The sequence below is a fragment of the Bos grunniens genome, chromosome 22 (genome assembly GCF_055505025.1).
Source record: "Bos grunniens cultivar Pamir isolate PY7600 chromosome 22, Bosgru_T2T1.0, whole genome shotgun sequence".
NCBI lineage: Eukaryota > Metazoa > Chordata > Mammalia > Artiodactyla > Bovidae > Bos > Bos grunniens.
The window spans coordinates 30,256,628-30,282,704 of NC_141186.1; the positions used below are offsets into that span (position 1 = coordinate 30,256,628).

Genomic DNA, 26,077 nt, shown 5'->3' on the forward strand with positions numbered 1-26,077 from the left:
TTAAAAGAAAAGCTAAGAGTAAATTTTCAGAACTTTTTTAGGCAGTAGGATAAACAAAAAGATAATCTGGATTTTATTACATTTTTAAAGTTCGTAGTTCAAGTAACTCCTTCAAGAAAGTGAAAAGACAGAATGGGGGAAGATATTGTCAAGTTATATGTCTGATGAGGGAATTGTATCTAGAATATGTAAAGAATGCCCATAAATCAACGATAAAAAGGCAAACAGTTCAGTTTAAAATTGGGCAAAGGATTTGAATAGGCATTTCTTTAAAAAGATATGTAAATGACCAATAAATACATTTAAAGGTGCTTACCATCATTAATCATTAGAAAAATGCTAATCAAAACCATAGTAAAATACCACTTCACACCTAGAGGGATGGCTGTTATCAAAAAGACAGGGAATAACAAGTGTTGATGATGATGTGGAGAAATTGGAACCCTCATGCAGTGCTGGTGCAGAAATATAAAATGATGCAGCTGTTTTGGAAAATAGTTTGGAAGTTTCTCGTAAGTTAAACATAGTTACATATGACTGAGTAATTCCACTCCTGGGTATATACCCAAGAGAAGTAGAAATGTGTCTGCTGAAAAGTTGTACACAAATGTTTATAGCAGCATTTTTCATGCTAGCCAAGGTGGGGAAGCAATCCAGTTGTCCATCAGTGAATGGATGGATAAACAAAATGAATTCTCCATATATTGGAGTGCTCGTCACTCTAAAAAAGGGATGAAGTACTGACATATACTGCAGCATGGATGAACCTTGAAAACATTAGGCTACGTGGAAGAAGTCACACAGAAAAGATCACATATTGTGCAGTTCCACTTACATAAAGTGACCGGAGTAGGCATATCTATAGAGACAGAAAGCGGATTCGTAGTTGTCATGGACTTGAGGTAGAGGGGTTTCAAGAGTAACTGCTAATGAGTATTGGAGCATTTGTTTTGGGGTTGATGAAATTGTTCTAAACTTAGGTAGTAGTGATGGTTATATAACTGAATATCCTAAGAAAATACATAATTCTGAAAAACATTTCATTTTAAAGTCAGGTCACTTTTGTATCCTTGTTAAAAGGGTGCTGCAGGTCTAGACTCCGCGTTGCTTTCTAAGTGAATGCAAGCCTTTAAAAGGTGTGAATTCTTGGGCCCTTCCCTGGGTTTGGCCTCAGAAATCAGTGTGTCTTGCCATATGGTTATGTGTACAAGGGGTGTGTCTTTGGTTTGCTTCAGTATAACATATTTTGATGCTGAAATGAGAAGAGGGATTAAGAAATTCTTATTTAGTCAGTAGCTTTACGGTGTAGTGTCTCCCCATTGGAAAAGCTGTTGTTGAGATTCGGTAGTGCACCAAAGTGAAAGTCGCTCAGTCGTGTCTGACTGTGACCCCATGGATAGTCCATGGACTTCTGCAGGCTAGAATACTGGAGTGGGTAGAGGTATTTTGCACATACTGTCCCAGTTACTTCTATAAAACTCTGTATCCCCATTTTACAGATGAGGAACCTTGAGTCTGATGTTAATTAGTGAAGTTAATTATAAAGTCTGTAGTGGTAAAGTATGGTTAAAATCTGATCTGCCTGGCCTGAAAGCCTGAATTGTTAGTAAGTACCTATACAGGGCTGCATTGACTAACATATGAGGGAAAACCTATCAATACCTTGTAAATAAATACTAAACTGAAGGTTGTATTATTTGGTACAGAATTGAGAAACCATTCTGCTATGAATTTGAACAAACTCTGGGAGATAGTGAAGGACAGGGAAGTCTGGCATGCTGCTGTCCATGGGGTCTCAAAGAGTCAGACATGACTGGAGCCACTAAACAACACCATTATGCTATAGGCAATATTTTAATTGCTTGAAAATGAACACTTTTAACATTTAGAAGAGGCAAAAATCTATACTTGTCACCACTTAAAATTTCATTTTTGATATTTCTGTAAATTAGAAAAATTTTTTCAAAGAGTTAAAATAATGACTCCAAGTGAGAGAAAAGCTTTTTTATGGGGCTCTTCTCTTTTCCATTATTTAATAGCCACTTCAACTCCCTCTTGTGGTTAAATCGTGTTGTGATCCTCAAGTTTGCTTTTCAGAAGGTGGACTCCATCATCAGGACAAAGATGATAGAATCAATCCCATTCCTTACATGTCCTCTTCCTGTGTATGGAATCATGATACGAATAGTACATATCAGAGTTACTACTTCTGTAATCCTCTGCCCCCTCATTTACTCAAAAAGGAAATTGTTGTTCAGTAGCTAAGTCATGTCCCAGCTCTTTGTGACCCCACGGACTGCAGCATGTCAGGCTTCCCTGTCCTTCACCACTTCCTGGAGTTTGCTCAAACTCATGTCCATTGAGCCAGTGATGCCATCCAACCATCTTGTTCTCTGTTGCCTGCTTCTCCTCCTGCTCTCCATTTTTCCCAGCATCAGGGTCTTTTTCAATGAGGCAGCTCTTCCATCAGGTGGCCAGAGTATTGGAGTTTCAGCTTCAGCATCAGTCCTTCCAGTGAATATTCAGGATTGACTGATTTGATCTTCTTGCAGTCCAAGGGACTCTCAAGAGTCCTCTTCTCCAGCACCAGAGAGCAAAGGCATCAGTTCTTCGGTATTCAGCCTTCTTTATGGTCCAGCTCTCACATCTGTACACGACTACTGGAAAAACCGTAGCTTTGACTATACGGACCCTTGTCGGCAAAGTGGTGTCTCTGCCTTTTAATATGCTGTCTAGGTTTGTCATAGCTTTTCTTCCAAAGAGCAAGCGTCTTTTAATTTCATGGCTGCAATAATCATCTGCAGTGGTTTTGGAGCCCCAAATCTGCTACTGTTTCCATTTTTTCCCCATCTGTTTGCTGTGAAGTGATGGGACTGGATACCATGATCTTAGTTTTTTGAATGTTGAATTTTAAGCCAGCTTTTTCAATCTCCTCTTTCATATTCATCAAGAGGCTCTTTAGTTCCTCTTCTGCCATTAGGATGGTGTCATTTGCATATCTGAGGTTGTTGATATTTCTTCCAGCAATCTTGGTTCCATCTTGTGAGTTATCCACCCTGGCATTTCACATGATATACTCTGCATTACAAGCTAAATAAGCAGGGTGACAATATATAGCCTTGACGTACTCCTTTCCCAATTTGGAACCAGTCTGTTGTTCCATGTCCAGTTCAAACTGTTGTTCTTGACCTGCATACAGATTTCTAAAGAGGCAGGTAAAGTGATCTAGTATTCCCATCTCTTTAAGAATATTCCAGTTTGTTGTGATCTACACAGTCAGAGACCTTAGCATAGTCAATGAAGCAGAAGTAGATGTTTTTCTGGAATTCCCTTGCTTTCTCTGTGATCCAACAGATGTTGGCAATTTGATCTCTGATTCATCTGCCTTTTCTAAACCCAGCTTGTATACCTGGAAGTTCTTGATTCATGTACTGTTGAAGCCTAGCTTGAAGGATTTTGAACATTACCTTGCTAGCATGTGAAATGAACACAATTGTATGATAGTTTGAACATTCTTTGGCATTGCCCTTCTTTAGGATTATCTTCCCTGGTGGTTCAGATGGTAAAGAATCTGCCTGCCATGCAGGAGACCTGGATTCAGTCCCTGGATCCAGAAGATCCCCTAGAGGAGGAAATGGCAATCCACTCCAATATTTTTGCCTGGAGAATTCCATATACTGGCTACAGTTCATGGAGTCACAGAGTCAGACACGACTGAGTGACTGACAGTTTCTTTGGGATTGGAATGAAAATTGATAGTGTATTCATTATTGTTATTTTTATTTTAGAGAGTTATAGAGACTATAATTTTTAAGATACAGATTTTTGGAGTACATTCTTATAAAATTCCATAGAAACACACCTTTAGGGATGTACCTACTCTTTCTTGATTTTCTGTTTTACTAGTTGTCAATAACTTTCTTATAACGAAAAATGAATGTTTAACTCACCATCTATACATGCACACATTTACACATATATAAATTCTTCCTCCCCCAGCCCCAAGCTTTGCACTGTGTTTCGATTTAGATGAAGTGTAGAATCTTTTACTGGCCAGAATTATTACCACTGTTAAGGAGAGTATCTACCAAAATAAAAGGTGGGCTTACCTTTGAGACAAGGCAGACAGATTTTGATGGTGAAACAAGCCACATAAAAAGTGTTGACTTTGGCACATTTCTCCTTAGACTTCCATATGATTTTAAGAAGATCTGATTTCAGTGTCACAGACATTGTGATTTAACAGCTACATTTCCGACCCGCTTGCTGCCACCTTTCTGCCACTCTCCTAACAGGCATAGAACTCTAATGAACACAAGTTAGTTAGAGTCAGCTTGGCATCAGTGAGGTATGGAGTTGTTCCACCTCATGCAGTGTATTTCACAGCTGAATCATACATCGTAACTACATTATGTCAATTGCACAACTTCCCCCCCTCTAGAGCTAACGATTGTAGGTTTTCCCCCCTTAAAGTAACATGTGCATGTAACCCATTTGACCTCCAACTTTTTGACAGAACCATCCAGTTTCATTCACTACAGCCAAACTCATTATCCAACCAGATGGTTGTATTTTTGTCTTTGGAGACATTCTCTTCGATCAGATCTGAACAGCTGTCTGCACAGCTGTTCCCCTGGCATTTCCCTACAACATCATGTTTGTCTCTTCCCTACCTTCCCTACTTACCGATGTCAGAGCACCTGTTACCCATAACCCAGATCTTTTTCTTGTTCTTTCTTTCTTTTTTCACTTCTTTTTAAGTGATTTATATATCTCAGTAAGATCTTATTATGTGTCTGAAAATGCAGTTCTTTATCCTTCATACTTGATTGATAATTTGGCTGGAAATAGAATCTTCCTTGGTTGAAAATAATGACTCATGATGTTGAGCATCTTCTCATATGCGCATCATTTTGAATTGTTTTATGAATGTGATTTTGATGTCATATCTAAGAAATCCTTGCCTACACCATGATCACAAAGATTTTCTTCTGTATTTTCTCTTTAAATTTTTATGTTTAGTTTTATGTTTCATATTAAGCTAATTCTTACAAATAGTATGAGGTATAGGAGGTATGGATTGAAGTTCTTTTTGTGTGTGGATGTGTGTAGGGATAGCCAGCTGTTCCATTACTCTGTTGAAAACCTATTGCCTTTGCATTTGTGTCAAAAATCAGTTGTTCATATATATGTGTGTGTGTGTCTCTTTCTAGTCTTGCTGTTCTGTTCAGTCTGTCTATACCTTTCTTGATGCCAGGACCTCACTGTATTGATTATTGTGGCTTTTTAATAAACTTTTAAAGTCAGGGAGTGTTATTTCTTCAAATTCGTTCTTCTTTTTCAGAATGTTTTGGCTGTTCTCAGTCATTAGCATGTATATGTAGGTCTTAGAATCAGTTTGTCAAATTTTATAAAAAAGGCTTTAGTTGAGATTGTGTAGCGATAAATTTGGGGAGAATTAAAGTCTTAACAATACACCGTATTCTTGACATACATGATCAAGGTATGTTTACCCATTTATTTAGGTCTTAAATTTTTTTCAGCAGTCTTTTGTTATCAGTGTACAGTTCTTGTACATCTTCATCAGATTTATCCGTAAGTATTTTATATTTTTGATACTATTGTAAATGGCATTTTTAAAAAACTTGTTTCTCATTGTTCAATCCTAGAATGTAAATATATCATTGATATTTGTGTTGATCTTGTATCCTAAAAATTTGCTAAACCCACTTATCAACTCTAGCAGCTTTCTAGGGTAAATTCATCAGGTTTTTTTATGTAGGTGATTGTGTTATCTGTTTTACTTTTTCCCTTCCAGTCTAGACTCTTTTTATTTTTCTTACCTTATTGTACTGGGTAGAATCTCGGTACAATGTTAAAAGAGAAGTGATAAGAATAGACCTCAGTCTCTCCCTCTATATTAAAGAAAAAGTTTTGTGTGTTTTACTGTTAACTGTGATATTACCTGTAGGTTTTTGTAGATGCCTGTAAATGAGGAAGTTCCCTTCTGGTCCTGAGAAGAAGTCCCTTCTAAACTGAGAAGTTTAGAAAAAATCAGGAATGAATGTTGGATTAGCAAAATGCTTTTCTGCATCTATTGAGATGGCTTACCGTTTTAATTTGTTAAATGATGAATTATATTAATTGACTTGCAAATGTTAAACCAACCTACATTCCTGAAAGAAATACTAGTTGGCCATCATGTGTTATCCTTATATTCTGCTCACTAAAATTTTGTTTGAAATTTTTATATCTATATTCATGATGGTTATTCATCTCTAGTCTTCCTCTAGTACCAGTTTTGTCTGTTTTTTACCTCAGAGTGAGTCTGGCCTAAGAGAACAAATCGGAAAGTATTGTCACCTTCTCAAGTTTTTTGTGTAGTTTGTTTAGAAAAGGAATCTGTAGTTGATATTATTTTTTCCTTAAATGTTTGGTAGAATTCACCAGCAAAACCATTTGATCCTTGAATTTTCTTTGTGGAAAGGTATTTAACTACATATTCCGTTTCTTTTACAGATATATGGCTTTTTAGGTTATTATCTATTTCTTGATTAAGCTTTGGTAGTTTGTGCCTTTCAAGGAGTTTTTCCATCTCATCAATGTTATTAACTCATTTTCAGAGAGTGATAAATCATTCCTTTGTTTTCTTTAGAAATCCATTGCTGTCTATAGAGTCTGTCTTGATATTGTCTATGTCAATCCTGATTTTGGTAACTTGTTTGTTCTCAATTTTTTCCTGAATAGTCTGGCTACAGGTTAAGAAGTATATTTTTGTTTCATTTATTTTTTCTGTTTTCTACTTCATTGGTTTTTGCTCTGATCTTTATTATTTCCTCTCTTTTACTTACTTTGAGTCCAATTTTCTCTTCCCAGTTTCTTAAAATGAAGCTGAATTCACTGATTTGAGACCAGTATTCAAACATCCTTATTATAAAATTCCCCTCAGTACTACTTCAGCAGCCTCCCACAAATTTGATGTGTGTTTTCATGTTTATTCATTTCAAAATACTTTCTAATTTCCCTTTTGATTGCGCTTTTGAAGCATGGTTTATATAGAAGTGTGTTATTTAGCTTATATGTTTATTTGGAGATTCCCAGGTATATTGCTGTTAATTAATTTTTAATGTAATTCCATTGTATCAGTGAACATACTCATATGACTTGAGCTCTATTAAATTTATTGCAAATTGTTTTATGACCCAGAATATGGTCTGTCTTGCTTAAATGCTCCATGTGTGCTTGAAAAGAATGTGTATTATGTGGTTGTTAAATAGAATGTTCTATAAATGTCAATCAGGTCAAGTTAGTCGATAATGTTGTTGAAATATTTTATACTCTTACTGATTTTCTGTCTGCTTGTTCTATCAATTATTGAGAGCAAGGTGTTGAAATCTCAGACTATAATTATGGATTTGTATATTTCTCTTTGCACGTCTAACAGTTTTTTCTTCATGTATTTCAGAATTCTGTTATTAGGAGCAACACAATATTAGAATTATTGTGTCCTCTTGATGCAGTAAATCCTTTATATTATTATTTGACCTTTGTCATCCCTAGTAGTACTCTTTGCTTTGAAATTTAGTGTGGTAATGATATAGCCACTACAGTTTTCTTATTAGAAGTAGTACAGTGTATCTTTTATCTACTCTTATTTTTTAATTTTAAAAATGATTTTTTGATAGGATATGCTCATAAAATCAAGCTAAGGAGCAATGTAATGTCTAATTCTGCTTACAGTTTGTGCCTGGAATTTCAGGGTTTCTGCTTGTGTGTGTGTTTGCCTGTGTACAGAGGTGTGTGGTTTTGAGTGAATTCTTAAACTTGTTTTGTTCTCTGAACAGATTTTTTAAATACTCCTGGTTCATAGGAGATGTTCAGTAAATATTTGTTAAACTGAACGATTTTGTGTATCACCTGCAGAAAGAAACATAGAGTCTCCATCCTTCTACTTTTAACCTGCTTCTGTCTGTATATTTAAAGCACATTTCTTTTTGGCAGCATTTTTGTTGGGTCTTCTTTTTTTCCAATCTGACAGTCCCTGCTTTCAATGGGGGTATTTATACTGTCCACATTTAATGTGAATATTAATATAATAAGATTCAAGTCCATCATCTTCCTATTTGTTTTGTTTTTTTTTTACTTGTCCTACCTGCTCTTTTTTCTCCTGTCCCTATCTTTATGCTTATTTTGGATTAATTGAATGTTCCTTATGATTTCTTATCTCTTTAGTTACATTATTTGCTATAAATTTTTGCTTTATTTCAGTGGTTTGTTTAAGGGGGGGTTGTGTGTGTGTGCAAACGCGCACTCACGTGCATCCAACTCTTTGCAACCCCATGGCCTGTAGCCCCGCCAGACTCCTCTGTCCATGAGGTTTCCCAGCAAGAATACTGGCGTGGGTTGCCATTTCCTTCTCCAGGGGATTTTCCCTGCCCAGGGATCAAACCCGCGTCTCCTGTGTCTCCTGCAGTGGCAGTAGGATTCTTTGCCACTAGTGCCACTTGGGAAGCCCATTTGAGGAATATAGCAAGCATAATCTCTAACTTACAGGTGATATTATGCCTCTTCATATACAGTCTAAAAATTTGAAGTAGTATGCTTTCATTTCTTTCTATTTCATTTCATTCATTTCTTTCTTGCTATTCATGTCACATTTTTCTTTTATTTATGTTATTAATCCCACACTGCTGCTGCTGCTGCTAAGTCGCTTCAGTTGTGTCTGACTCTGTGCGACCTCATAGACAGCAGCCCACCAGGCTTCCCCGTCCCTGGGATTCTCCAGGCAAGAACACTGGAGTGGGTTGCCATTTTCTTCTCCAATGCATGAAAGTGAAAAGTCGAAGTGAAGTCGCGTAGTCGTGTATGACTCTTCGCGACCCCATGGACTGCAGCCTTCCAGGCTCCTCCATCCATGGGATTCTCCAGGCAAGAGCACTGGAGTGGGGCACCATTGCCTTCTCTGCACTACATTGTTTTTATTTAAACATGTCATTTAAATATAATATAATATATTCATATATCTATTGATGTGATTGCCATTTCCAGTTCTCTTCACCCCTTTCTGTATATCTAAATTTCCTTCTGATATAATTTTCCTTCTTCTTGAAGGGCTTCATGTGGCATTTCTTGTAGCATGAGTCTGATGGTGATGAATACTTCCAGCTTTTTCATGTGGAAAGTGTCTCTATTTTTTACTTTTATTAATTTTCTTTTTTTTTCTATTTTCAATTTTATTGATTTCTTCTTTTATCTTCTCTTTTTCCACTTATTGCTTTGAGTACTTTACTCTTTCTAGTTTATTAATGTAGAAGTTTGTATTATTTATTTGAGACCTTTCTCCTTTTCTAATGTAAGGATTTAGTACTGTAAATTTCCTTCTCAGCAGTGCATTAGCTGCATCTGATATATTTTAATGAGTTGTGTTTTTTGTTTTCATTCAGTTTTATGTATATTTAAATTTTTCTTTGAGACCCCTCTTCAGTTCAGTTCAGTCACTCAGTCATGTCCTATTCTTTGCAACCCCATGGACTGCAGCATGCCAGGCTTCCCTATCCATCACCAACTCCCGGAGTTTACTCAAACCCATGTCCATTGAGTCGGTGATGCCATCCAACCATCTCATCCTCTGTCATCCCTTTCTCCTCCTTCAATCTTTCCCAGCATCAGGGTCTTTTCCAATGAGTCAGTTCTTCGCATCTGGTGGCCAAAGTATTGGAGTTTCAGCTTCAGCATCAGTGTTTCCAATGAACATTCAGGGCTGATTTCCTTTACGATGGACTGGTTGGATCTTCTTGCTGTCCAAGGGACTCTCAAGAGTCTTCTCCAACACTACAGTTCAAAAGCATCAATTCTTCTGCACTCAGCTTTCTTTATAGTCCAACTCTCACATCCATACATGACTACTGGAAAAACCGTATCTTTGACTAGACAGACCTTTGTTGGCAAAGTAATGTCTCTGCTTTTGAATATGCTATCTACGTTGGTCATAACATTCCTTCTAAGGAGTAAGCGTCTTAATTTCATGGCTGCAATCACCATCTGCAGTGATTTTGGAACCCAGAAAAATAAAGTCTGACACTGTTTCCACTGTTTCACCATCTATTTCCCAGGAAGTGATGGGACCAGATGCCATGATCTTAGTTTTCTGAATGTTGAGCTTTAAGCCAACTTTTTCCCTGTACTCTTTCACTTTCATCAAGAGGCTTTTGAGTTCCTCTTCACTTTCTGCCATAAGGGTGGTGTCATCTGCATATCTGAGGTTATTGATATTTCTCCCGGCAATCTTGATTCCAGCTTGTGCTTCATCCAGCCCAGCATTTCTCATGATGTACTCTGCACGTAAGTCAAATAAGCAGGGTGACAATATACAACACTGACATACTCCTTTTCCTATTTGGAACCAGTCTGTTCTTCCACGTCCAGTTCTAACTGTTGCTTCTTGACCTGCATATAGGTTTCTCAAGAGGCAGGTCAGGTGGTCTGGTATTCTCATCTCTTTCAGAATTTTCCACAGTTTGTTGTGATCCACACAGTCAAAGGGTTTGGCATAGTCAAGAAAGAAGTAGATGTTTTTCTGGAACTCTCTTGCTTTTTCGATGATCCGGTGGATGTTGGCAATTTGATCTGTGATTCCTCTGCCTTTTCTAAATCCATCTTCAACCTCTGGAAATTCATGGTTCATGTACTGTTGAAGCCTGGCTTGGAGAATTTTGAGCATTACTTTACTAGCATGTGAGATGAGTGCAATTGTGCGGTAGTTTGAGCATTCTTTGGCATTGCCTTTCTTTGGGATTGGAATGAAAACTGACCTTTTCCAGTCCTGTGGCCACTGCTGAGTTTTCCAAATTTGCTGGCATATTGAGTGCAACACTTCACAGCATCATCTTTCAGGATTTGAAATAGCTCAACTGGAATTCCGTCGCCTCCACTAGCTTTGTTTGTAGTGATGCTTCCTAAGGCCCACTTGACTTCACATTCCAGGATGTCTGGCTCTAGGTCAGTGATCACACCATTGTGATTATCTGGGTCATGAAGGTCTTTTTTGTATAGTTCTTCTGTGTATTCTTGCTATCTCTTCTTAATATCTTCTACTTCTGTTCGATCCATATCATTTCTGTCCTTAATTGTGCCCATCTTTGCATGAAGTGTTCCCTTGGTATGTCTAATATTCTTGAAGAGATCTCTAGTCTTTCCCATTCTGTTGTTTTCCTCTATTTCTTTGCCCTGATCACTGAGGAAGGCTTTCTTATCTCTCCTTGCTATTCTTTGAAACCCTGCATTCAAATGGGTATATCTTTTCTTTTCTTCTTTGCCTTCTGCTTCTCTTCTTTTCACAACTATTTGTAAGAACTCCTCAGACAACCATTTTGCCTTTTTGTATTTTTTTCTTGGGGATGGTCTTGATCACTATCCTTACAGTGTCATGAACCTCCGTCCATAGTTCTTCAGGCACTCTGTTTATCAGATCTAATCTCTTGAATCTGTTTGTCACTTCCACTGTATAATCATAAGGGATTTGATTTAGGTCGTACCTGAATGGTCTAGTGGTTTTCCCTACTTTCTTCAATGTAAGTCTGAATTTTGCAATAAGGAGTTCATGATCTGAGCCACAGTCAGCTCACGGTCTTGTTTTTGCTGACTGTATAGAGCTTCTCCATCTTTTGCTGCCAAGAATATTATCAGTCTGATTTCTGTATTGACCATCTGGTGATGTCCATGTATAGAGTCTTCATGTGTTGTTGGAAGAGGGTGTTTGCTATGACCAGTGCTTTCTCTTGGCAAAACTCTATTAGCCTTTGCCCTCCTTCATTCTGTACTCCAAGGCCAAAGTTGCCCGTTAATCCAGATATTTCTTGACTTCTGTGTTTGCATTCCAGTCCCCTATTTAAAAAAATGACATCTTTTTTGGATGCTAGTTCTAGAAGGTCTTCAGAGAACCGTTCAACTTCAACTTCCTCAGCATTACTGATTGGGGCATAGACTTGGATTACTGTGATATTGAATGGTTTGCTTTGGAAATGAACAGAGATCATTCTGTCGTTTTTGAGATTGCATCCAAGTGCTGCCTTTCAGACTCTCTTGTTGACTGTGATGGCCACTCTACTTCTTTTAAGGGATTCCTGCCACAGTAGTTGATGTTAGTGGTCATCTGAGTTAAATTCACCCATTCCTTTTTAGTTCGCTGCTTCCTAAAATGTCGACATTCACTCTTGCCATCTCCTGTTTGACCACTTCCAATTTGCTTTGATTCATGAACCAAACATTCCAGGTTCCTATGCAGTATTGCTGTTTACAGCATCGGACTTTACTTTCATCAGCAGTCACGTCCACAACTAGGTGTTGTTGAGACCCCTCTTAGCCTGTGGATTACTGCATGTGTACTGTTTGCTTTTCAGGTGTTTAGGAGTTTTCCTGTTGCTTTTTTTTTAATGTGTTAAGGTTTGTTTTATGTTCAGAATATAATCTGTACTGGTGAACATTCTAGAGCATTTGAAAAATATGTATATTCTACTAAAGTGCAGTATATTTTGGTTAGATGTTGTTGATTGATTTTGTTTTTCATTTCTTCTTTACCTTTGCTAATTTTCTGTCTCATAGTTTTTGTCAATTGCTCAGAGTGGAGCGTTGATTCACTTCAGGTGGAATTGTGGATCAGCTTTCTCCTTTCTGCCATTTCAGGGTTTGCTTTGTATATTTTGAGACTCTTTGGTTTGGTGCACACATGTTTGGAGTCGTCATGTCTTCCTGGTGGGTTGATCCTTTCTTCATTATGTACTGTCCTTTGTTTCTAGTAAACTTTGCTCTGAAGTCTATTTTTCTGATATTAATAGAGCTGCTCTTATGTTCTTAGGTTAATATTTACATGGCATATCTTTTTCCATCCTTTTCCTTTTAATTTAATCATTGCTGTATTGGAAGTGAGTTTTTTTGTAGATAGGCTGTTTTGTAGGATCATGGGTTTTTTTGCTTGTGTAATTGTTTACTTGTTTTCTCTACTCTGCATGGTGAAGGCAGAAGCTTCAGCTCCCCTCTTGGCCTTTCTAGCTTGAGTAGAGGGGGGGTGACAGTCTTTCCCGTGATTTTTGGCTGGGGTAGAGTGTGCGTGCTCAGTCATGTCTGACTCTTTGTGACCCCATGGACTGTAGCCCGCCAATCTCTTCTGTCCATGGGATTATCCCAGCAGGAATACTGGAGTGGGTTGCCATTTCCTCCTCCAGGACATCTTCCCAACCCAGGGATCGAACCTGCGTCTGTTGCATTGGCAGGCGGATTCTTTGCCACTGAGCCACCTGGGAACCAGTGTAGAGTAGTAGTTGTATAAAAGTTCTTACCTTGCTATGCTACTCCTCTTCATATCCTTTAGCTAGGGAGAAGGGCTTTTGTTGGGGCTTTTCTTTTCTGTACCTATTGTCATTTCCAGGTTGCCAGCTTTTCCAACTCTAAATCTGGGAAATATATATGGCAAAAAAACCCAAAAATCCCAGGGACCTCACCATTGTGTTATTTCTTGGGTTCCTATCTTTACACCTTCTGTTTATTTCATATATAATGTTTAGGATTTTTCACTGCACTTAAGGAGAAAAATTGAGAAAAGCATTTCTACTCCATCTTTCTAGAAGCACATTTATTCTCCATTGTCTCTAAAAAGATGTGTCACTAGATATAGAATTCTAGGTTGACATTTTTTTTTTAATATCAGCACTTTATAGAGATTACTTCACTATCTTCTTTCTTGTATTATTTCCCATGAAACGTCTTCTCTAATCCTTACTTTTGTTTCTCTGTTCATAATGTTTCTCTTTTCTTATATCGAGCAATTTGTTTATTCTCTGCTTTCGTGTTTTCTTCATGTTTTGGGTGTTTGAAGTTCTCGGATCTATTAGTTTATGTCTCTTAAACAGTCCCTCTCTACAGGAAGGTGGTTCAGCCAGTCTTATGGCAAATGCTAAATGGCTGTTAATTTGTAGTTGAAACTCTTTGCTGTTTTATTAGTTCCATGTTGTTTATTTAATAAGTGTATATATTCGTTGTACACTTTTCCCACAGTGTTCTGTTTTTAGCATTTTGGAGCATAATTCTAATCCTTTCCTAAGTCAAATGTCAAACTCATTTTTCATATGACACAGAGGTGTCTTCAGGGAGGTGAAACATGTCCTTAAGAGGAGAGTTTGCAGATGTTAGCAGCACAGGCTTGGAACCAAGCTGACCTGGGTGTCAACTTTGTACCTCTTGCTGTATAATTGTGGAAATGTTATTTAACCATTTTGAGTCTCCAGTATATAAAATGGGGATGATAATCATATCGACCTCATAGAGTTGATATGTGGAACAACTGAGATAAGTAAATGTGGAACATAGTTAAGCAGTCATGAAATGGTAGCTATTATTGCTGTTGATATTTTTTTAACTAGTCTGTATTTTTTTTTTTTTTTTTGCAGCTTTTGGTTCACAATAAAACTGAGCAGGACGCACAGGCTTCCCTTCCTATTACCTCTATGTATGCACTGTCTCCCCCACTATCAAAATCCCCCACCACAGTGGTACATTTGTTATAATCAGTGAACCTACACTGACACATCATTATCATCCAAAGCCCATGGTTTACATTAGGGCTCAGTCTTGTTATGCATTCTGTGGGCTTTGACAAATATATAATGACATATGCATCATTATAGTATTATACAGAATAGCTTCACTGCCCTAAAAATCCTCATTTCTTTGTCTGTTCATCAGTCACTTCCTGCTAGCTACTGGCAAATACTGATCTTTTTACTGTCTCCATAGTTTTGCCTTTTCCAAATTGTTATATAGTTGGAATTATATGGTACGTTGCCTTTTCAGATTGACGTCTTTCACTTAGTCATATACACTTAAGCTTCTTCATATCCTTTCATGGCTTGATATTTCATTTCTTTTTGTCCCTGAATAATATTCCAGTTAATATTATATACTACAGTTTATTTTGGAGCAGGAAATAGCAACTCACTCCAGTATTCTTGCATGGTGAATCCCTGGACAGAGGAGCCTGGCAGGCTACAGTCCATGAGGTTGTAAGAGTTGGACACAACTTAGCAACTAAATCAATCAACTATTTATCCATTCACTAGCTGAAGGACATCTTTGGTGCTTCCAAGTTTTGGCAGTTGTGAGTAAATTGCTGTTAACATTTATGTGCAGATTTTTGTGTGAACGTGTTTTCAACTACTTTGGCTAGATATCAAGTAGTAGGTTTGCTGAATCGAATGGTAAGAGTATGTTTGGTTTTGTGAGAAATCACTGTTGTCTTCCCAGATGGCTGTACCACTTGCATTCCATCAGCAATGAATGAGAGTTCCTGTTGCTCCACATCTTCATCAGCATTTGGTGTTGTTAGTGGTTTTGGATTTTGGCTCTTCTAATCAGTGTGCAGTGGTATCTTGTTTTAATTTGCAATTCCTTAATGGCATGTGATGTTGAGAATCTTTTCATATGCATATTTGCCAACTCTATATTTTCCTTGGTGAGATGTCTGTTCAGGTCTTTGTCCACTTTTAAATTGAGTCATCCTTTACTTATTGTTGAGTTTTAAGAGTTCTTTATATATTTTGGAACCATTGGCATTTTAATTTGAATGATCATTGTCTTAAGTGCCTGAACAAAGGCTTTATTGAGAACTCATCCTTCTAGGCTGCTGCTGTTGCTAAGTCACTTCAGTCATGTCCGACTCTGTGTGACCCCATAGATGGCAGCCCGCCAGGCTCCCCCATCCCTGGGATTCTCCAGGCAAGAACACTGGGGTGGGTTGCCATTTCCTTCTCCAATGCATAAAAGTAAAAAGTGAAAGTGAAGTCGCTCAGTCGTGTCCGACTCCTGGCGACCCCGTGGACTGTAGCCTACCAGGCTCCTCCGTCCGTGGGATTTTCCAGGCAAGAGGACTGGAGTGGGGTGCCTTCTAGGCTGCAAGACATGAAAACCCTTTTTTCTCACTTCTTGGAAGGAAATAGTGGAAAAATATTATATTCACCTGAAAAAAAATTTAAAAGATGTTCTGTAGAATTACCTTGATTCAAAAAGAATTTCTGGCTACCTCTTAGATATACTGTGACTTCAGGGGCCTTGCATGCAGTAAATCTTTCCCTAGAAAATTAGCTTATACCATGTGTTTCTTGATGATTGCCTTATAAGTAGTGGGCAATGCCTGCTCATCACAGCCGTGCATTTCTTCTGTGTCTTTCTTAGATGTGTGTGAATTAACAAGGGCCTGTGCTGTCATCAGCAGTCGTGACAGTACACCTGTTAACAAATCACCCCATCTTCCAGACCTGGCCTACATCATTTGGTAAAAAATAGTCACTAATGCTATAGGAGAAAAATATATCCCTTGTAAGTGAAGGTGGTTTTGTATTGTCTGATTTTCATTCTTTACCCCTTCACTGTGCGTCAATAGATTTATATCATAGGATTCATTTTCATTTTATGCCTTTTATTTACGCACCAGTTGTTTTGCAAGTAATTTTAATTCTCCCTTTTATGAGAATGAGGCTCTGTGTCTGTGTACTTCTATATAAAATAAAGGAAATGATTGTTTTTAATGCAGAATTGAAAGAAATATAATGGATTTCAGCTACAACAATTTCTCCCCATTTAGAGGAGATGAACACCTAGTTAGATGAAGAACGTCATTCCTAGTATAATTTGAATACATCCTGTTTCCATGACAACTTGTACTTACGAGCTTGCCTGGCAAAAGAAGTGTTTGGATCCTTTCTTTGATAAAAGATTTGATCAAACACTGGAGTTCCATTTTTTTTTTTAATTCCAATAATTTCATTCCAGTTTGGGGCTGTTTTTCTTTTGAACATGGGCTGCTTTTGAGTGAAAGAAACCTAAAAGGCATTTTGAAGTAACATCACCTTCAAAATAAAAGGAGGGGATTCACAGGCCAAATGCTAATAAGCATGGGAAATGAAGATATTTTGCAAATCATAATTATTTTCTCATATCTTTCAGTTAAATTAAATCAACAGAGATGATGTAACAACTTATTAAGATGCTATTTGATTTGATAGAAAATGATTCAGTTATTCATTTCCATCTGGACATTATAATCATTAGGCTTGTTTCCTCACTGCTAATGTATGTCTTGCCTTTATGGGTGATTTGTGCCCTCTTACTACTAAATTTTTATTCTTGCAAGGAGTATGGTCTTATTAATGGTTTCCTTCAGAAGAAAGATAGGAAATTATTTGCATCATTAACTCTGCTTTTGCAAAATATGAAAAAAAATGCTACTGTATTTTGTTGACAAGATTATGTTTCATGCAGTATAAAAGATGACTCTTGGGCATTTTAGGAATGATAGAGAATTGCTCAAAGTTAAAATAATCCAGAGTTTAGTTCTCAGGGTTCTGGATGTTTTTGAAAGGAGAAAAATTATTCTTAGTTATCTCCAAGATCATTGTCAATGATAGTGAACATTTTTGACACAAGACATACCTGCAAGGTGATCTGTGGGGACCATGTTGACTGTGACTCCACTAAGGACCAAATTTTGTAACAGGCTTTGTGTAAATAATATGTGCATATCCTTCACTTCCCAGGAAAAGACACCATCTTATAAAAACTGAAGAAATTTTTAAAGAAATACCACAATATACAAATTAGCATTAGGTACATAATATGCACCAAATGAAGATCAATAAGAAAGAAGTAAAAAAAATTGACAATATCTTTCTGTTTTGGGAGCGTGGAATTCCTGCTCATGGTAAGAGATTAAGTAACTGCAAGATGTCATTAGCCTAAAATGTTGTTCAAAAGCATCTTCATGATTCCTAATGTAGCACTTTGCATGGTAGTTATTGTTCTAAAAAATTGATGCAATTACACGTTTTTTTAAAGGAAAACAAATAGTGTAGTTTCATTTCAGAAATTGCTTTATTTTCCTTTTCTAATCACCCGTTAGTTGATAATAGCTTTTCAAATTTTAGACTGCTCAGCTCTTAAGTAATAAATGACATAAAATATTTCATGAATTTTTTAATCATACAGGGATTCATCATCCCACTATTTATTAAGGATCTGCTACTTTAGCCACCTGTTTTGTGAAGACCACAGAGGTGGACTTTCCACTCTCAAGGAACTTAGGTTAATATGGAAAGTGAGGCTATCAGTGATCATTTGTGGGGGGAGGTTGTTGCTTTTAAAAATATATATATATATTTATTTATGTTATGTATTTGGCTGCACCAGGTCTTAGCTGTGCTACACGGGATCTTTTTAGTTCCAGCATGCCAGATCTTTGGTTGTGGCATTCAAACTCTTAGTTGAGGCATGTGGGATCTACTTTCCTGACCAGGGCTTGAACCTGGGCCCCCTGCAATGAGAGTGTGGAGTCTTAGCCACTGGACTACCAAGGAAGTTGCCAGGTGGTCATTTTATAAAATGGCTCATCATCTTCTAATAGTTTGCTGAGGAATTGATGTTTTCTATATCAGGATTTCTTAAGCCATGAAACAATGCAGTTACTTAAGTTTCAACATAAAGCTTTGGAAAGCACAGCACCCTTCCTCAGAATACTGGCTTGCAAAATGTTCCACTATGATACCTGAGTCCTAACTGAAAGCTCAAAACCAAATCTTACCCGTAAAGCAGTTAACTTCTTAGCTGTGAAGAAGTGACCAGCAATAACCTCCCACTCTACCCATAATTGTCAGCTGGCCACGGGGAGTGAAAGCCTCCGTGATGGACATGGAGAGCCATGTGCCACAGTGCGTGCTCCTTGGACGTGCTCTTGGCACAACCAACCTCACAGATTTGCCCAGGATGAGGAGGAATTTTTCAGGACTTCCAGTGTTACAGTCCTGAGAGTCTCAGGCAGACCAGGACAGTCACTTGCTCTCTACACTCTTCTCTAAATCTCTAAAGTGCAAAGGAGAATACCCATGTTCACACAGCACAGAGGATGGGGGCTGTCCCCGCCAGGAATAAGGAGATAGCATCCAGCTCTTGTGGAGCATTTTATGGCTCATGCAGAGCCTCACCTCCAGACGGCACTGTGAAACCGGTCCTGGTGGGGAGTCATTTTTTACACGAACAAAAAGAAGAAGCAAAGAGCTTGCTTTGTCCCAAATCACACAGCAGTAAAGGGTGCGCTCAGACACACACTTCTGTATCTTCCTCAGCTCACATCGCCTCTCTACTGTCCACCTTTTTCTCTCCTTTAAAAACTTCCAAAAATAAGCAGAAACCAACACTGCACTGTAAAGGAATTCTCCTCCAATTAAAAATCAATTAAAAATACTTTTCAAAGACCAAGTGGAGGCCTACTGAACTTCCTCTTCAGGTCCAGTTTCTGATCTGAGCCATCCTCACCTCTCTGGTGGATTGATTGGCCTGGCGGAGCATTAATAACTACTCTTTTATAAGGAGCCAGTGATTTGCAGAGCATATTTATTGTAGGGAGGGGAGGGCACATAAAGAAGACAAACCTTGGTAACAATTTAAATGCCCAACAGTAGGAGTTGCTTGTTTGAATCATGGTTCTTCCAATCAGTGGACTACTGTGGGGTCCCAACAAAAGTCCTCAAGTCTGAATTCTCAGAGTGGTCCCAGAACTGGTGTTTCTGAAGTGGGTGGGGCTTTCTTCCTAACCAAGGTAAAAAACATGGTTACTTCCCAGTTTCATTGCTGTCAGGGCAAGAGGGTTCCTGAGGAAAGGAGTTTGGGCACCTGCTCAGATGTGCCCCTGCAACTCTGGATCTCCTGCCCCTTTCTGGAGTGTGTGTGGTGGCTGATCTCCTGCAGTGAAACTTGCTCTGGCCCTTGAAAGAGGGTTAGACAGTTTGGAAGGACAGGGAAGAGGAAAGATCTCAGGCAAAAGTGCCAAGATGTGAGTGCACACAGTGTGTTCACTGGGTGGGGAGTAGACAGATCACTGATGTAGCAGCTTGAATCTTCCACATGCCGTACTACGAGGGGTCATAGGCCTGCCCACAGGAGCGCATGCCCTGGCAGAAGGGAGAACACTCCAAGGGGAAGAGCGTGTGTCCAACTATGTATATTTCCAAACACTTCATATATAGTCCTCTGTTTCCACATATATGTAAATATAGGCATATATACTACATAACCATATATATTTGGAAATATGGTTGCAGATGCATTTGGAAAGGTGGGTTGGGTGGAAAGGATTTCAAATGCTACACTGAAGATCTCTGACCTCAGCTTGTTAGAGACAGCCATTTAGCCATTTGCTCAGGCTTTTGAGGAAAGAAGTAAAAGGAAAAAGGTGCTATTTTGGAAGACTAACATGCCATCCACACAAAGGATGCACTGACGACAGAGAACGTCTAGAAACTGGGAGATGAATTCATAGACTGTTGTTTTCAGTCAGTAGCTGCTGTGTACCCAGTTCATGTACTTAACAGATGTTGATGACGTATTGTCCACGTGGCCAACACTGGGCTGGGCAGTAGGGCACAGCAGTGAAGAAGAGGGGCCTGGCCATCTGGGACCGGATATTATGGTGTGGGAAGCAGTAGATCAGTGTGGCTGTGACACGTGCTGGCAGGAAATGATCAGGGAGGAGGACTTGCTCTAGTGTGGGAGGCTGGGGAAGAGCTTTGTCCAGAGACCTGAGAGGGAGAATGGGCAGAGGGGCTGAAGTGGAGGTGCAGGAGAGAAACCAGCGGGTACCGATGTCTCCAGGCTGCAGAGAAGCTCTGGGGAGTGGGAGAGCACAAGCGTGGACAGGCAGGAAGGCTCCTGAAGCTGCTGAGCCCTGGTGGCCACCAGACTCTGAGCTTTCCCGTGAGAGCCAGCAGTGGAGCATTTAGGCATGGTCAGATGGATGTTTCAGGATGGTTGCTCAGGGTGCTTCCCGCCGCGGGTTGGAGAACCCTGGAAGCAGGGAGGCTAATGTGCTCGGCTTGCCCAGGGCAGGTGCTGCTGCTGCTGCTGCTGCTAAGTTACTTCAATTGTGTCCGACTCTGTGCGACCCCATAGACGGCAGCCCACCAGGCTCGCCCGTCCCTGGGATTCTCCAGGCAAGAACACTGGAGTGGGTTGCCATTTCCTTCTCCAATGCATGAAAGTGAAAAGTGAAAGTGAAGTCGCTCAGTCGTGTCCGACCCTCAGCGACCCCATGGACTGCAGCCTTCCAGGCTCCTCCATCCATGGGATTTTCCAGGCAAGAGTACTGGAGTGGGGTGCCATTGCCTTCTCCGGGGCAGGTGCTAGCCCTGGGAATAAAGAGAGAAGACCGATACAAGGGTGAGAAGAACAAAACAAGGAGTCTGGGGCTGATGAGTGGATAGGGAGGTGGATGGTAAGACAAGCCAACCTCAGTGCCACAATTCCCAGGCTTGGTGACTGGGAGGACCTCTGTCTCCTCACTGCAGAGGCTTTAATAAGTGCTCTTCCCCTTGGCCCTCTCTCTTCCACTTGCAACCCTGAACCAGACCTTCAGGCATCTTTTCGATTCTAGATGAGTAACAATGCTTTTTCCATGTGCAGCTTGCAAGGTGCCTTAGACGTGTTTTCTCATGTATGCCTCAAAGCAGCAACCAGAGGGAGCTCTGTTGTTACCTCTTTGTGGAATGTGGAGCTCAGCAAGGTGAATAAAACTTCCCTGGGTCACACAGCTTCTTCCACAGGGCAGGATCCTGATTAACAGAGGATTCATTCTCATTAAAGCAGTCTCTCTTCCACCACACGACAGCCTCCCCTGAGAACTCCAGTGTTGCATCCAGAGACGTTTCTGGTCTCTCCCACCCCTCCAGCCTTGCCCTGGGATGGACCAACTGCAGCCCTTGCCTTCACTGGAAGCATCCTTCTGGGTCTGAGCCTCTACGGGTCATTTATCTGCAGAGATTGAGGTCTGCCATCTAGTGGCCACTGCCCTCCTTTTTTTCTTCCATGCTTCTATAAGAAGAGAAGACGGGAGTTTCCACATACAAGACAGGCCTGCATATTTATAGCATCACACCCTGTAAACAGGAAACTTCTCAGTCTTAAGAGAAGGAGCTTAGTAACGTAAACATAGCACATTGCCAATAAGTTTCTGCATCCATTCAGCAAACACTTAAATAGATATATGTGTATATATAGATATAATAATATATCCATTCCATAGGAAAGTGTGCTTCCTGAGACAGGGATTTCTTTTGTCTGTATTGCTCACTAACAAATCTCAAGAGCCTAGAACAGTGGTGTTTGTATGGCAGACATGCAACAAATATTCACTGATAAACTGGAATAAATGAATACTTAACATGTGCTGCATCTTTACTCAATACCGGGCACTTGACCTGTACATTTTCTCGTTTAATCCTAATGACAGCTCAAGAGGTAGGGACCATCAGTGTGCCCACTCCTCAGATGTAGAGACCGAGGTGGCGAGGGATAAGAAGCTTTCCAGGTTTGGGGAAAGCTGGCGTTTGATTCAGGTGTTCTTACTTTAGAGGCCCATGCAGAGTGCCCCTTGTGTGTCAGGAACCCTGCCTTCCCTTCTAGCTCCAACATTCTACTGTTCCTGCGACTCCCAGGGAGCTGGATTGAGTGGAAGAGAGAGGACCACTTGTTACTAGGCAACCAGTACCCACCTCACCCATGTTGCCATGGTGATGATGAAAGTTGGGCTGATGGGATTACCAGCTCTTGTTAATTGCATATGAGAGCTCAAGGTCTCTGTCTCTTTCCTGCTTGCTGTCTCCATCTTACTTTCTTATTCTTCTGGGAACTGTGGAGAGATCTCCTTTCCTTCATCTGCAGTGTCCCTGAGGCAGCCATAGTACAATGGAAAGCAACTGGAAATGGAGCCTGGCTGTGCCTCTGAGTAGCTGTGTGACCTTGGGCAGGTTCCTCAGCATCTCTGGGCCGCCACTGCCCTATTTGGGAAATGAAGGTGTTGGAATAGTGGTCCCTGTCTAAGGCTCTTCCTGGCTCTTAAATCCTTTGATGCCTAGGGAACATGTCAGGGGAGCAGACCACGCTGTTACTAGGCAACCAGCAGGCACCCTGCCCAAGTTGCCTTGGTGACTGGATGCTGGAAGGGAGGGGAATAGCTGCTGCAGCTAATTGCTTAATTATTTATGAGTGCCTCAAGTCTTTTTGTTGTTTTCGTTGCTAGGGGCTGTGGGGTCACCTTCTCTTCCTTCCTCCTGCCACCCCAAGCCATCTGAGTGGCGTGCTACGCAGTGGGAGAGCACGTTGGCCTGGACCTTACGCTACCCACGTTCTAGTCCTGCCTCTGTCATTTCCTAGAGCTGTGGCCTCGGGTAAGTTCCCTCACCTCTCTGGGCCTCAGTTTCCTCATTTGTAAAATGATGGGTGTATGTAGATACTCTCCAAGTTCCCTTTCTACCCTGAAACTTGGAATTTCTGCTGTCCAATTGCAAAGTGGGAAGGATCAGGGGAATTTTCCTCACTGATTATCTTCTGAGGATAATTCTGAAGAGAAATGGTTAAGAAATGGTTAACCATTCTCTGAAGAGAAATGGTTAGCAGTGGTTAAGTATCTTACACGTTTCTAACAGGAAGGGAGTGAAAGCAATGCCCATTGTCCTCTCCTTGCTTCTCCCCTTGGTCACATCACCAGACTTCTTTAGTAATCTTAAGGTGATTTAAATTTTATATTTTTTGTAGATCACCTACTTCCAAAATAGATTTGAGGGGTTCACAATATAATATGCACATGTGCAACTGGATCATTAAAAATAGGAATACATTAATATAAAAGTAATGATGCTTTTTCATTGGTTACTATTGAAGTTTGGATCGAACATCAGATGTAATTTTGAGCATCCTGGAAGCCAAAGCAAAAAGAGGAAGGTGCATAATTGATAATAAAGACAAATTGCCAGACTGTTCCTAGTTCTAAATTCTGAAAGTAATTTATCATGTGGTGTATATTATTTTTTAGAAACTGCAGATGAAACTTTTAAAATATCCCTTTCTTGCTGAGAGTATTGTTATAGGACATAAGGAAGAAGCTAAACTTGATAGTTTGACTAGTTCTAATCACCAGTAAGCAAAAACTGTCTTTCAACCAATACCTTAGAATTTTATATAAAATTTGAAGATGTATATAAAAGTTTGGAATCTGCCAGTATTTACAAATCATTTACATGTAAATGTATGTAACCATTTTGCACATTAATTTATGTGCAAATTAATGTGTATCAAAATTTTAGATGCGGGCAAAAATTCTACTTCTCCAAACTTATTCTGAAATAAACTGGTGGAGATAAGGAAAGACATTAAGTAGAAAAATGCTTATGGTAGCATTAAATATCAAAGAAAATGCAAACCAAATCTTGAGTGTTAGTGAATTAAATTATATTACTTCTTTAGAATAGATTACTTTGCAGTGCTTAAAATGAAGTAGATTTATATGTTTTGATATGAAAGTCTTCAAATATGTTAAGTAAGATCAGGAGATGCCGCAGTGGTATAAAACACATCTATTTCTTTATAAAAGACGTAGGTAGGTGTACAATATATGTATCTAGATATATGCTTTTATATGCATACTTGCATTTTTCCAGAAGGAAACTATAAACAGTGGCTTCCTCTGGGTAACAGTATTGATAGCCTTGGGAGGGAAGGAGGCTTACTATTCACTCTTATTTTTATTATGTGGACCTGTTAGTTTCCTAGTTAGAGAGGCAGTAGATACTGGCAGTCAGGAGCTAGATTCTGGAGTTGGAATACCTATGTTCAAATCCTGGCCCTCTCACTTTTTAGCTGGGTGACCTTGGGGTTAATTTAATTTCTCAATTTCTCGTCTGTTGAATGGGCTAATAATGTACCTTCCTCATTGGATTTTGTGAGGATTAAATGAGTTAATAACTATAAAATGCACAGGATAGCTTAAACAATGCCATATGTGCATTTTCTTGAAAAAAAAAAAAAAAAGAAGGTAAGCAACAGCAACAAAAAAGTGCATCTAACCTAAAAGGCTCTTGTATGTTAGAGTTGGAAGGACTTTTAAATATGTGGCTGCTTCTAGCATCATACTTTGTATAAAAATTGTGTTGAAAGTGAGGCTAGCAAAGCAACATTGTTTCATGGTTGTCATTTTACCCGAACTTAAATTCCTTTTAGGAAAGGCACCTACCCTAGGATTCAACCAGGTGTTTGCAATGTCTGTGAAGCCCCCGAACCCATCTGGTTTTGCAGCTCCTGTTCTGGTGCATCCAGAGACACTCAGGCTAAGAGCAGGATGTAGGCTAGGCCAGGTAGAGTATCTTTGAGGAGATGGAGCTCTACATCCACAGCTGGTCAAGGCCAGAGAGGGAATGTCCAGAAATTCAGACTCCAGGAGGGCGTCCATGTCCCTGCCAGTTAGGACGTGTGTTCACATGGCCGCATGCCTTTCCTTTTCTTTTGAGAGAGACTGATAGACCCCTGGTAAGCAGCTGTGCTTGCACGACCCGACCCCTCTTTGGGTTCAGGAATCTTCCTCTGTATTCAGCGGTGCAGAAAGCCGAGGGCTATGTTCAAAACGGCCCCGTTTCTTCCTCCATTCCTCGTGGGTGCTTTGGGGCAAGTGTGGAGAACCTGGACTGACTCTGGGCACCCTCGTTTACAGTTGGTCACACTTGGGCACACGGTGACCCCTTCAAATCCACTGGGTTAGGAAATGGGCGACACTGACCTGTGACCACTTTACGGCCGGATTAGTGGTCCAGGTTCTGACTGTCTTTCTCAGCTCCTGCTCACTCCAGCCTCTGTTCATTTGGCCAGCGGTTTCCCTGGCATCTGTCTGTCACATCCAACTGTGCTTCCATCTGCCCTTCCATCCCTTCACCCCTCTTCCAAGCATCTGCCAGCTTTCCCACCATCCTTCAGACTGCTGGTTTGTCTGCCCTCACCTACTCCCCTCTCGCCATATGGGTCTGACTCCATCCGCTGGACCATCCATCCATCCATTCCTTCATCTTTCTGTAGCCCACACATTCGTCTCGCCCGTCACCCGTCAGGCTGCAGAATCCACTGACCCTCTGTTCCCCCCAACCCGTAGCCTGGAATCGGTGCCCGCCGCCGGCGCGCCCGCGCTCCCTCCGGCCCGCGCGTCCGTCGGTCCCCGCACGCG

At 40.0% G+C, this 26,077-nt stretch overlaps 1 protein-coding gene across 2 annotated transcripts in view; it reads left to right on the forward strand.

The window, feature by feature from the left end:
* Positions 1–26,077, forward strand: part of EIF4E3 (eukaryotic translation initiation factor 4E family member 3) — a 73,273-nt gene that overhangs the window by 6,601 nt on the left and 40,595 nt on the right. The gene's annotated exons all lie outside the window — the stretch shown is intronic.